The sequence below is a fragment of the Benincasa hispida genome, chromosome 4 (assembly GCF_027475165.1).
Source record: "Benincasa hispida cultivar pf3 chromosome 4, pf3_genome.v1.1, whole genome shotgun sequence".
Classification (NCBI taxonomy): domain Eukaryota; kingdom Viridiplantae; phylum Streptophyta; class Magnoliopsida; order Cucurbitales; family Cucurbitaceae; genus Benincasa; species Benincasa hispida.
Genome location: NC_143481.1, coordinates 53,098,332 through 53,111,908, shown reverse-complemented (window position 1 = coordinate 53,111,908; position 13,577 = coordinate 53,098,332). Strand labels below are relative to the sequence as shown.

Genomic DNA, 13,577 nt, shown 5'->3' with positions numbered 1-13,577 from the left:
TGCCTAAAGAATACAAACATTCACGTAGTGATATGTAAGAAAGTTTGAATTATATTCATTATATAAATATATAATTATTTATTATATACTTGGATAGAATTCCACAGTACTTCTTTTTATCACGTTGAAAGTTTGTTCCAAGTTTCAATAGTCACCGAAACCACTTCTCGAACAAGTGACCCAAAAATGAGGACAACCTGACCGATATTTGTCCAATAGGTTGTCCATATTCATTGTACCTTACATTTAATTTCATTTCTGGCTCCACCATTATTGTTTGCATTTTAGTCCAAACTCTCGTCTTTTTGGTGCCTAATTCCTTTGTATGAACTTCAACAACATTTTCCTCCAATCGATTTTGAACCTCTTCAGTAGGTAATTTACGAACTGCTGATCTAGTATGAGCAGCAAGGAATCTAATGGGTCAATTTGTGGCCTTTTAGGTTGGGGATGAACAATTTCATTGACATTTAGGGATGGAACTAGAGTAGTAACAGGTGAAGAATCCCTATTGTTGTGGTCAAATGGGTTAGAAAAAGGAGATGTTTCCCTAACCTCTCTCTTTATACCAGACTTGACGACATTATCTGCATCATCTATAATATTTCTTCTTATGTTCTTTGTTGAATGAGGATCCTTTTCCTCGGCCTCCTCATCCAAGCTACCCAGTTGAGTTAAGTCCATACTGAATGACTTTGCAAATCTCCATGATGTTTTCACCAAGGTGCAATCTGATTGTCGTCGTTCAAATGTTTGTGTTGCAGTACGAGGTCTTCTTGATTTCTTACCAATGGTTGTTCCAATCTTTTGCTTATCCAAATCCAAAGACATAAAATATTGAGATGATATTATATTTATAATATTTTTCTATCTAAATTAACATTTAAAAACAACTTACATGCACATTTGATTTCATTGTATTCTAATGTTGCAAGCTCTTAGATCCAAATGGTTCATAGTGCCCACAACCTGAAAAAAAGAACACTAGCTTGCATAGCGATAGTTGGATGAAAATAAAGAGAAAATTTATATTTATATATTGAATATACATGTAAATATTTTTAGAGCATTACAAATTGAAATGGTTCACAATGCATATAACTTGGCAATATATTATCCATATTTACAAAATGATAATCAATCACTATATTCACAGAAAGACCAACCAATATTATACTAAGTGTCCCTAGGCGTATGCACTATAAGTGCAAATTTACAAAATGGTCACTAATTCTATATTAGTGTCAATTTACAAAATGACCACTAATTCTATGTTAGTGTCAATTCACAAAATAGCCGTAAGTTATGTTAGTGCAAAATGCCCAAAATGATCGTAAGTTCTAAATTATTATAATAAAATGCCTTCGCAATCGCGCTGTGCATTGTTACGATATTCAAACTCTTCACCAACATAGCCTTCACCCACAAAGTTTGTGTCAACATTCTCATCATATGTGTCTAATTCATGAAATTCTCTAGAGGTGATTTTCGTTTTCTCTTGCATAAAAAACTTGTTTAACTTCGGATGCAAGAATGTATGGCTCACATTCAAATTGACTTTGGTTTTGATGCAAATTGACAAGTGTAAATCCATCATCAACTTTAACACCATTGTAGATTTTAGCCCAATCACACTTAAATAATGGAAGTCGATAGACATAGTAATCAAAATTATTTTGGTTAGGACTCCATAATACGTAACCACATCAATTTTTAGAGATCCATCTTCAGCACTTGATCTACATACTGCAGTTGCATCAATTGAAACATCACTGTTTTGAGTGGATCTTTCTACGCTTTTTATATGGAATCGCTGACTGTTTATAATGTATCCTGAATATGACATTGCAGTCTTACGAGGTCCATTTGCAAGCCATTTGAATATATCTGAGTTTTTTGTGTTACCAACATCTAATGAAATCTTTTCCATTTAAAAAAACTCTAACGTTAGACGAGTTCATGATTGTGATCATTACCATAAGTGAGCAAAACATTACCTTCTCTTTCAACCATAGTGAAAATTGTTCTGAGTGAGTCTTCAATAGGAGATTATCATCATTTGTAAATCTTTTATTCGATAGTATCAATTCCTTCCTATGCATTCTAAAATATTTGATAAATCACTAATTAAAATTCTAATACATTCTTCAAAATAAAATGAATAGTCTCCAAGTGATACACTACTCACTCTATATATGGTTCCACGTCAACTGTGTTAAACAAGACATATTGGTATGCTAGGTTGAGCACGTCATCAGATAATGTAATTTCATCTCCTGTAGATATAGGATGACCTTTGAGTATGACACCATTGTTAAATTCTTCATTCCGACGTTGTTTGTCATCAAGTCCAATTGAATCTTTAAAACATTTCTTATAAAAAAAAGAATGCATCCCTCAGCTAAATAACGCTCTACAATACACCCTTTTGGACATGATTGATTCCTAACATATCTTTTAAAGTCTTCATGTACCTAAGGATAATCTCATAACAATTATAAGATACTTAAGATATTTAACTAATTGCTACCTATAATATATGATATGATACGCTAAGATACCTTTCAAATGGATACATCCAAAGAAATTGTACTGGTCCATATAAACGAACTTCACGCCCCAAATGAATAACCAAATGATTCATGATGTCAAAGAAGGAAGGAGGAAAATACCTCTAAAAAAGGCCCAATGTATCAATTACCTCTTTTTTAGTTTCCAACATACTTTCTCGATCAATTACACATTGGCAAATTTTATTAAAGAATGCACTTTGTGTTATTGAATGTCTTGGACCCTTCGGAAGCATTTCTCTAATGACAATTGATAGAAGTTGTTGCATTAATACGTGATAGTCATGAGATTTTAATCCCATTATCTTGCATCCCACTAAAACACAGTTTGAAATGTTTGAATTGTAACCATCAGGTAATTTCAACTCATGTAATCTCTTGCAAAACAATTGTTTCTCTGATTTGGACAAAGTGTATAGAGCTGGAGGAAGGTATACTCGATTCCCATGTTCTTCTAGGTGTAAGTCGTGTCATATATTCATCTCTTGCACATCTTTTCGAGCATTGTATCCATCTTTTGATTTTCCATTAATATCCAACAATGTGCCTATTATGCTCTTGCATACATTTTTCTCAACATGCAAGACATCCAAGTTGTGGCGTAATACACCTACATTAGAGTAAAAAACTTGTCAGTACATAACATAATGTACATCAAAGCCTAGCTAACTAAAGGACATTAGTGAAAAAGATGTATGTACCTTCCAATATGGTAAGTCAAATAAGATTGATCGTTTTTTCCGCATTCCATTCAATTCTTTTTGTCTCTTTCATTTTTTCTTCTGGAATTTTCCAAAACAATTTTGGAAATCTTTGAGTTGGGCATCAGATGGATTCCATTTGCAATTCTAGGAGCTTGTCGTTGTTTAACTTTGCCATCAAACAATGACTTCTTTCTTCTATACACATGAGATGAAGGCAAAAAACGTCTATGACCCATATACACTAATTTCTTACTATGGTACAACCATTGGGAATGTGTGTGCTCCCCACAAACTGGACATGCCATCTTGTCCTTTGTTGTGCAACCAACAAGATTTCCATAAGTAGGGAAGTCATTGATCATCCACATAAACACAACTCTCAAATTGAGGTTTGATTTGCTTACTACTCATAAACTTCCACTCCATTCCATAACAATTTCAGATCATCAATTAATGGTTGCAAATAAATGTCAATATCATTGCCAGGCTGTTTAAGACCAGAAATCAGTAAGGTTAGCATTATATTTTCTTTCAACATGCATAACCAAGGAGGTAGGTTATATGTCACAAGCATAACTGGCGAACAACTATACCTACTACTAAGGTTAGAAAATGGGTTGAAACCATCAGTTGCAAGACCAAATTTTAAGTTTCGTGGATCATTTGAAAAGTCTTGCCACCTTGCATCAATTGAGTCCCATGAAAAGCAATCGACTGGATGACACATCTTCCCATCACTAATTTTATGGTTCATATGTCATGTTAGTAATTCAACTACATCATGCATTTGGAATATTCGTTTCAATCTTGGAATCAATGGGAAATACCTCAACACTTTTGTTGGAACACCCCGTTTCATCCATTTAGTACGCTTATCCACCTTCCATCGAGAATGCCCACAAATTGGACAACTCTCTAAATCTTTATTCTCTTTTGTAAAAAAGCAAAAATCATTTGCACAAGCATGGATCTTTTCATATCCTAAATCAAATACTTTTAAGAACTTCTTTACTTCATAAGTGGATTTTGGGATAACATTATCAAGGGGTAGCATATCATGCAATAGCTCTAAAAGGCTTGTGAATCTTTTATCATCCAATCATTAGTAGCCTTTATCTTATATAAAGATACCACAACTGAAATTTTTGTATATTTTGTACAATGAGGATACAAAAAAGTGTTTGCATCTACGTTCTTTTGATTGACATCACTACTTACAAATGGTTCATCTACTTTTTTGTTGCTCATGAAAGAAGTACTACAAAAGGGTTAACCATCAAACATACATTCTATAGGTACTTCTTCACCATGATAGTACCAAATCCTATAAGTTGGATCCATACCCTTGATAACAAAATGTTCATAGACAACATCAAAGGTTTGATGATCCATGTTCCTACATGCCTTACATGGACACAAAATTTTGTCTACCCGACCCAACATGTTCTTTACTTGTTTGATGAAGTTCCATGCTCCCCTCAGATATTCATTGGTCACTTTATTAAAAAAACCCAATTCCCAATTAATAGAACTAACTATATTAATCTATGATTAATTCCATATTAATTTGACATTCTCTTACTTGTTCAAGTGAACCCAATCTTTTTTAAACATTATTCTTCAAATTATTGCTACACTAATAACAGAGAGAAAGCAACTTAAAAACCTGCAAAAGAGAAAATTCAATAAAAAAAAAAATATCTTCTTTAAGCTGAAGGAACTCTTATTCAAGAATACCTACAAGCAGAAGCGGATCTTTCCAATTCATTGTGACAAAATTACCACATATACATTCAAACATACTAATATGCATTCACAATGCTAAAGAGATCAAGAGATCATAACAGTTGAAGACTTCTTCTTCACAGCGAATCTAAAACCCAATCGTCTACCTCGAACAATCACCACACAAACAGAAGAAAACAGAGATGACAGCACCACTCAGAGCCCTCAGTATTTTTGGAGTGAGAATCCAAAGTGTGGGTTTTGTTCGGATTTGATAGAAGGGAAAAGGAAGAGAGACCGTACACAACAATCAAACAAGTGGGAGATGAGCTCGTCTATAACATAGACAAGATGCTTGATCGTTTAGGTGAAGTATACGATCGTGTAGGAAAAAGTAAGCGATCGTCTAAATGATTGTGTAGGAAAAAGGGTAAACGATCGTGTAGAAAAAAGGGTAAGCGATCGTCTAAACGATTGTGTAGGAAAAACTAAGCGATATACGATCATTTAGTAAATATCGGGAGCTAAGCGATCGCTTAGGAAAAGGTAAACAGTTGTCTAGTAAATAGCGCGCGAAGGTGTAATCGGTAAGCGATCGCTTAGCAATATCATATAGGTAAGCAATTGTGCAGACACTATCGTATAAGCACTGATTTTCTAAGCGATGACATATTCTTTAACACAATGTCTGTGCATCTCATTCTTAACACACCGTGAGCTATTTATGCATCTCAAAGTGATATTTCAATGCACTCACCCGTTATTAAAACAGAAGAGACGTCATCCCATTTCTCTTTTAACCGTTCAATGAATGTGATCTCATCATATTCATAACATATAAATTAATACCATATATTAATTATAGTATTTTTCGTTCACTAGATATAAATCATATTTATATCTAATTTCCTCCAAATTAATGTATCTCATACAAAAAATTAATTATATCATATATAATTAACTAGTTCAATTATATCATATATAATCGAACTCCCTTTTGTTAATTTGAACATTTCATATTGACCCAAAACTTGACTCTCAACTTGTATCCAAGCTACCAAGGGGACCTTATGGACCAAAGGCTCGAAGCTCCAATGATACATGAATAGCTGACTAAACTCTTTAGTCACGATATCCACCATCTGTTAACTGCCAGACATTCTACTAAAGACCGACAGTTGAACTCTTCTTGCCATAGATATATTTCTATGTCCATTGTATATAACCAATCATCAGTACGACGACCCTTCATAAATGCTCGTAATTACAGCAGGCTAATTTACCATTTTGCCCTTGTAATTGCATCTTCCTCCTTAAGTACCATTGATCCCTCTAATGAACAATACAACATAGTCCTACTATGTGTGAACACCTCTCGAGCTATGAGAAGGTGCGTAGCGCCACATCGTTCAAGCCCCGGGATCAGCCTTTAAGAGAGTAATCTATCTACTTACCCCTGCTTTGGGGAAGGAGTGAACTCCATCTTGTGGAGTTGAGTTCCCAGCTCCCAAATTAGACGAATCCCCAAAATGGTAGGTTTGAGTCGGCGCTTTGGCCACTCGTACCCATGCAAATCAAAGGACCGCCCTCAATGGCAGGAGTTCCCAACTCACTCATGATTGAGGTCTTGTTACCTATGGTCATCCTAGTGAAGTGAAGTCTCAGTCATGAACGAAGTTATATGACAAGACATTAACATTTCGAGGTCAGGTCTTATACAAACTCTTTGTATATGACGCTGATAATGGGCAGAAATGCATGTTATTACAGTGCTAAGTTATTATACAATGTAGGTTTGCGTTGATAAAATATATAAGATTGCATCCAAAAAGCATTAAGTTTGTAACAATGCGGTCGCATGCGTTCATTGAATAAAAATAGTTAACTTTGGTATTTTTATGCATAATATGCGTTAACGCAAGGCAGGAAACGCGATCACAAGAAATCAACGGACGAGCGCAGCGTTATCGCAAGGCTTTGCGGTGATTTGTGCTCGCAAACATCAACTCAAGAAGGATTGTCGCATAGAGCTGGCATAACTTGATGGGCGCATCTGGGTGAAAAGCATAATTAATCATGATGGGATAGAAAGTTGATGACGGTCAAATCCGAATTAAGTTGACAAGCCGCTAACGATAACAAGTATACTCAGCTTTTTGATGACAAATATTCGGTGCATCAGTCAGAGAATTAAAGCCATCCCATCTGTGCAATCATAAGAGAGAAGCTGTCTTTCACCCTGAAGCTCTATAAATACAGAAGGCAACCTTCAGAAAAGGGGTTCAGCAAGTTCGTAGAATTAGAGAATTTTCCTTAGAATAGCCGCGTTCATAGTTTTCCTATATTTTTAGAAGGCGGAGCGAGAGAAGGGAAGAGACGCCTGAAGATCGCTCAAGGCAACTCGAGAGAGAACCCGGAGTCGTGGAAAGCAGAGAGCGGGCCGACTCTCATGAGAGCGAGACTATCTTTTGAACAGAGTAGAAAAGACAGTGTAAAAGCCTTGGGAAGTAAGAGATTGCTATCACGCTCTTTATTCTCTTTTTTGCATTGTTATTTTATATTTCAACTCTATATTTATACAATGGAAGTTCTTATTCTACATTTGTATAATATGTGTGTTGTGTCGAGAGATAGTTTGCTATTGTATGTGTGTTGCATGGTCGCATAACATGAACGCATCCTAGGAAGTGTTAGCGAATCCCTTCTCAACCTGTTCACCGCATACTCATCGTATCTTCCATTTTATCAACTCTTTTCGAAACTCCGCCGCATTCGTTTATTTTTATTACTGCAAACACAACCCAAAACAACTATTGATTTATTGGTTACCATAAAGTCTTCTGAGAAATTACCACCGCATACCATTTTCCCAAGTCCCTGAGTAACTCAGTGGGGTTTATACTTGGATTCCATTGAGAAAACTTGTTGCTCAACGCATTTCCATCACCGCATCTCATTCCATAATTTCACCTCATAAAAGAATGCATCAGACGCCCCCACTCTACTACACGAATGATCAGGATTAGACCATCTGTGACAAGTCACAACATTTGTAACGATTCCACAAAGTGGGGCACATCCGTAGTGTTATCAGGATAAGGTTTCCCTCCTATATCCATATACTACAAACTATTTTGGTTGTCACTTAAGACATGATTTACTTGTATGTTATTACATACATGCTTAAGTTACGTAAAGACAATCAGGAATATTAAGTTTATTGGTTTGTGGTAAAATAAAAAACATCTAAATGTGCAAAGTCAAGAAGTGAAGTAAATATCATATATATTGTATATCACAAGTGTTCTTACAAAATTGTTTACAAACTACAGGACACGAGACTTTAGGGCACAAACCCCTACACAAGTACCTACAGAAGAATTCCATGGTAGAGAGAGAAATAGAGATGGTAGTTGCATAATGGTTATATAGAGAGAGAAAATATGGTTTTATGTATTGTGGAGGTAAAAAGGAAGATATGCATCTAAAGCCCTCCAAATACTTTGTCTTAAACGTGTGGTTTCCTACTTCACTGTCTCCGCGTTTCTCTAATCCTTTCTTCCCTTATTTACTTTTATATCTTCAACAAACACTTAGCCTTCCAACCCATATATTCCCACCTACATCCAAACCAACCAAGAAACCATATCCATGACCTAGAAAAAAAATTGAAGAATCGATAAATTAATAATAAAAGTAAATTGTTAGTCTAGACTAGAAGATCGATATGATACTAGAAATAAAAATAACGATGAAAAAAATAATAAAAACACAAATTAAAATCTAAGCAAGACACAATGGGGACAAAATTATGCATAAAAAAGCTCGAATCTGGAATGTGACCAACACAACAAAGCAAAACCTAAAATTAAAAATCAATAATTAAGACCACATTTGTAACGAATTTATTTTATTTTTTCTGTTTTTAAAAATTAAGTCTATTTATTTTCAATTTCTTACCATTGTTTGCATCTTTCTTAATTAAGGTTGAATTATTTGCCAAATTTTAAGAGTTACATTGTTTAGTTTTCAAAACATGGTTTTGATTTTTTAAAACATTGGTAAAAAGAAAATAGCAAAGCAAAAAAAAAAAAAAAAAAAAAAAATTAGAGGTAGAATAAATGTTTACCGACTTAGTTTTTAAAAGCTATCATTAACTCAAAAACCAAAAAGTTATCAAACAGGCCTAAATATTTGTAAGCGGAAAGTATTTTTGCTTCTTAAAAAAACTAAAACTAGGCAAAAACAGAGACATATAAAACTATCACTCATTAATTTTGTTGTTTCCAAACATTACTTAATGTTGGAGACAATGGAGCTCTACATATCTTCACAATGATAATGATATCATGAATCTATCAATTTCTAACTTTACATGAAGCTAAGTTTTTCTTGTTTCTCTTCTTTTGATATGTGTTATTTTAAGATATATTTCTAGCTGGAGTTGATACAGCATTTGGGCAATGGCAGAGCTTGTTAAGAATTCAAAAGTGATGAAGAAGCTATAAGATGAAATCAAAAGCTCCACAAAACAAGATCATGTGAAGGAAAGCAACCTCGAAAAGCTTCAATATCTAAAAATGGTAGTGAAAGAAGTTTTAAGGCTTCATGCACCTCTCCCACTTCTCCTCCCAAGAGAAACCATATCGCATTTTAAGCTTAATGGTTATGATATTGATCTCAAAACCCATGTTCATGTGAATTATGGGCAATTGGACGAGATCTAGAATGTTGGCAAAAACCCACCAGAGTTTTTTCCAAAGAGATTTGTGGAAAGCAATATTGATTATAAACGACAAAATTTTGAGTTAATACCATTTGGAGCTTGTAGAAGAGTCTGTCCAGGAATGAGTATGGGGATTTTAACGGTAGAGTTGGCATCGGCTAATGTTGTTGTGTTATGATTGGTAATTGCCAAATAGAATGAAAGAAAAAGATGTAGACATGGAAGAAGAATTTGGTATTACAGTTAGCAACCTCTTCAACTTCTTCCAATTCCTTAAACTCCAATTAATACTTCATCATCCATATGCCATGGAAAGCAAAACTTTCTTTAATATTAGGCCTTGCTCGTTCTGTTTATATTTTGTAATTTAGAATCCTAAAATATTTATGTAATAAGGTTCTTTTTTTTGTTTTTATAAATATGTAGAGATCGATACGATACTAAAAGTAAAAATAACAATGAAAAAAATAATAAAAACAACAGGGACCAAATTATGCACCCAAAAGCTCGAATCTGAAATCCCAAGTGACCAACACAACAAAGCAAATAGATATCCATGGAACCAAATCTCCTAATAATAAAAGAAACCTTTAAAACCTCTATGGAAAGAGAAGAAATGGCAGACTAAAAATGGAAAGGAAAAACACACTGAAATCTTGAAACATACCTCCAAACATCTAAATAACAACAATGATGACAATAAGCTACAACAGACAAGAAATAAATAGAAGTTGGATTTTGGTCTACCAAGGTAAAAAGAGGAAAATGAGCCAACTTCACAACCCACCAAATCCACCCACCTCAAATGGTTCTCCTCATCACATGTTGAAATGCCTTGAATCTGTTTGTTGACATTTCGAACAACTTAGTACGGGGGTCTTGTTTCAAACCTATTCAGATTTTGTATTCAACATATTTATTTATTTGCAGTTATTTACGATTTTGACCCTAAGATTTAGAGTAGTGCGCAATATAAACTCTCTAACCCTAGAAGCGCCGCTTTTGATATAATTTTGAAAACATTCTCTCAAATAATATTGTTCTCCCTCTGTCCATGGACGTAGTTAACACACTGTTAATGAACCATATCTGTGTGTCGATCTTCCCTACTCTAGGTTCCCTTTTTGTGTTCTTTAATTGTCAATTTCGCAACATCACAATTGAGCCCCATAAGTCAAAACTCATGTTAATCTTCAACCCAAATAGAGCTATTGAACATGCTATCACTTTCATGCATGGGTGTGCATCAATTTCATACAGACAAATTCGAAGACATCAATTTCATGTGAAGCTACTGGACGTATATCACTTTCATGCAATCAAATCTTTCAAGAAGGAAAGGAGGAAAGTCATCTCTAAGTTCATGGCTTTTTATGTAACAAATACATGCATGAAGTCCCACAAAATCCACTTAACATTCTGGTTAAGTTAAGACATCAGTCATCACATAAGGAGGTATTTTCAATCATCATACATATCATATAAAATCAATTTGACAAAGCCAAAAATATCATCAAATAGTTCCCAAGCTAGCTCTAAGGCATTCCTATAGTAAAAGAGTTACTTACCTCACTTGATTCCCAACAAGAAGATAATTTTCTTTGAGCTAACGAAAACCTCGGTCCAATCCTAAATCCAAATCTTAAATCTTCAACATTCAGGACTAAATTAGGGGTTGCAAAATTACTCTAAAATTGCATAAAGAGTTGACCAAAACTGTCCATTCCAAAACTATCTTCAAACCTCCCACAAACAATTTGAACTGAGGCATTATGAACTTCCAGAAGTTAGACAATGAATGAGAGAGAGAGAGAGAGATATGCACAAGGAATAAAGAGGGTGTTATATAAAACATTAACTTCGAAAGTATAACTTGATAACAAAATACTAACATTAAGGGCAAAAAAAATCTTCATACTCATTTTCTTTTATCAGAATTTTCTCAGTTTGTCAGTGAAGGTGTGCTTCGTTTAGACCAAGACAACAAGAAACAAACAGAAATTGGAAAAGTGTAAGAGGAGACACGAAATAAAAGAGGAAGGGAGAGAAATTTCAGATGTATTAGAAGTTATTTAAAATACTCATTGCTAGATGAGATCATACTCGATAGTAATTATTAGAAGTTTTCTAAATACTCGTTTCTCGATGAGATGATACTCAGTGGTGATTATTAGAAGTTTTTTAAATACTCGTTACTCGATGGTATTGTACTTGATTGGGCTTAATCAGTTCATCTCTGTATTCGCTGTTAATAAGATGTCCTGGCCCTAAAAGTTTTGGTACAAAATCTGTGAACAAAAGAGGAGAAGAGAGACTGAAAAACAAATGCTTTATTTTTCATACCCAAGTGAAGCCATCGATGAGTTACTCTCCTTTTTCATACCCAATCTCTTTTAGTTTCAAGGGCGAGAAGGTGAGAGCAAAAAATGGATAGAAAACTTAGAGAAAAGAGAAAAGCTAAAGGAGACAGATTAGTTGACTTACTCGGTTGGGAACTCCAATTCGTTGTCTTCTTGCAGCTACACGCTAGGGTTTCCGGTCGCCTATTGGTTCAGAGAGAAGGAGACGAGGGAAATGTTTTGCGTCTTGTAGAGAGGGAGAGGGAGACGAGATAAGAAGAAGACGTGCGATTTGTGTTTTCCGAAATGTTTTTTTTTTGCTTTTTTTTTGCTTTTTTTGTCGTACGTTTTGTGCGTAATGTTTGTTTGTTTGTTTGTTTTTTTTTTTTTTTAATTTTCTCCGCCTCGTTCCATTTTTTCATAAATTTTTATAGCTACTCTTGAAAAATGCTATCTTCAAGTGCTATAAAAAGTAGTATTTTGTAGTGTGGTAGGACTAAAATATTAAATTATTAAAACAATAGATTGAATAAAATTATAATTTTAATCAAAATCTCTATTTCAAATTTTTTTAAAAAAATATTCTTCTAAATATTTTAGTTTACTTTAAACTTAACTAAAATAATTAAAATGATAAATTCAAACTAATCTAAAATCTAACTAGTGATTAAATACAAGAAAATATTTCACAAACTAAATATTTATAAATTTACACTTCATTCCTAAGCTACTTAAGTCTGCACTCCAAACATAGACTTCCAAAACCTAGACTCTAAACACAGTTTTCTTAAACTTATGCTACCTAAACCTCCCAGACTAATCTCTCAGACTTAACATTCCTAGGTTTAAGATTCCAGACTTACGTGCTAAATGCCTCTTTAGGATTGTTTGTTGGGCTTAATTAGATGTTACTTTTGGCTCAAACTTTATTATTAGTGTTATTTTTTACCTTTTTGCTTCTATTATTATTATTATTATTTTTTTTTTTTTTATCAATTTTATCATTCAGTCCAAAATCATCCATAATAAGTTTAATTTTCAAAAACTAAATAGTTATTAAATGTGGCATAAATTTGTATGCCTAAACTACTTTTATAATTGGTTAATACATTTTTGGTCCAAAGTTTTGGTTTAATTTCTTTTTTCCGCTTTCTAGGTTTCAAAATATTACACACTTAGCCCTTATGTTTTGAGTTTGATTTCAATTAGTATCAATGTTTCAAAATATTACAGTTTTATTTTTAAAATTTTGAGTTTTGTTTGAATTTGGTCTCTAAGTTTCAAAATTTACACTTTTAACAACGAAAGTATACATTATGAAACATATATATTAAACTGAAATCAAATTCAAAAGGACAAAAGTTACAATATTTTGAAATTTATGGACTAAATGAATATTAAAATGGGATAGAAAGATATTTTTCCCTTTTATAAATTGACATTTTAAATTAAAAAGAAAAGAAAGATAGAAGGGCGTATGAAGTGAACGAGACGAAGGAACTGATATAGTTTA

General features: G+C 33.7%; 1 long non-coding RNA gene and 3 pseudogenes across 4 annotated transcripts; all 4 read right to left on the bottom strand.

Annotated features, from left to right (window-relative positions):
• Nucleotides 1–1,475: 1,475 nt before the first annotated feature.
• On the bottom strand, nucleotides 1,476–2,102 carry LOC150036810 (uncharacterized; annotated as a pseudogene).
• Nucleotides 2,103–2,184: 82 nt separating this feature from the next.
• Nucleotides 2,185–3,250, bottom strand: LOC150036809 (uncharacterized; annotated as a pseudogene).
• LOC150036808 (uncharacterized) lies at nucleotides 2,841–5,042 on the bottom strand (annotated as a pseudogene). Its single transcript, XR_016529332.1, has 3 exons — nucleotides 5,016–5,042; nucleotides 3,272–4,819; nucleotides 2,841–3,180 (listed from the first exon to the last, which is right to left on the bottom strand). The product of XR_016529332.1 is annotated as an uncharacterized LOC150036808 (transcript).
• A 3,225-nt stretch (nucleotides 5,043–8,267) lies between these two features.
• Nucleotides 8,268–12,379, bottom strand: LOC120075310 (uncharacterized). 3 transcript variants are annotated; one of them, XR_005481282.2, is made up of 4 exons: nucleotides 12,210–12,367; nucleotides 11,294–11,354; nucleotides 10,473–10,566; nucleotides 8,268–8,655 (listed from the first exon to the last, which is right to left on the bottom strand). It is a non-coding gene; the product is annotated as an uncharacterized LOC120075310 (long non-coding RNA). The 3 variants fall into 3 exon arrangements; XR_005481283.2 differs by lacking the exon at nucleotides 11,294–11,354 and having other exon boundaries at nucleotides 12,210–12,379; XR_016528920.1 differs by lacking the exons at nucleotides 10,473–10,566; nucleotides 11,294–11,354 and having other exon boundaries at nucleotides 12,210–12,379.
• Nucleotides 12,380–13,577: the final 1,198 nt, after the last annotated feature.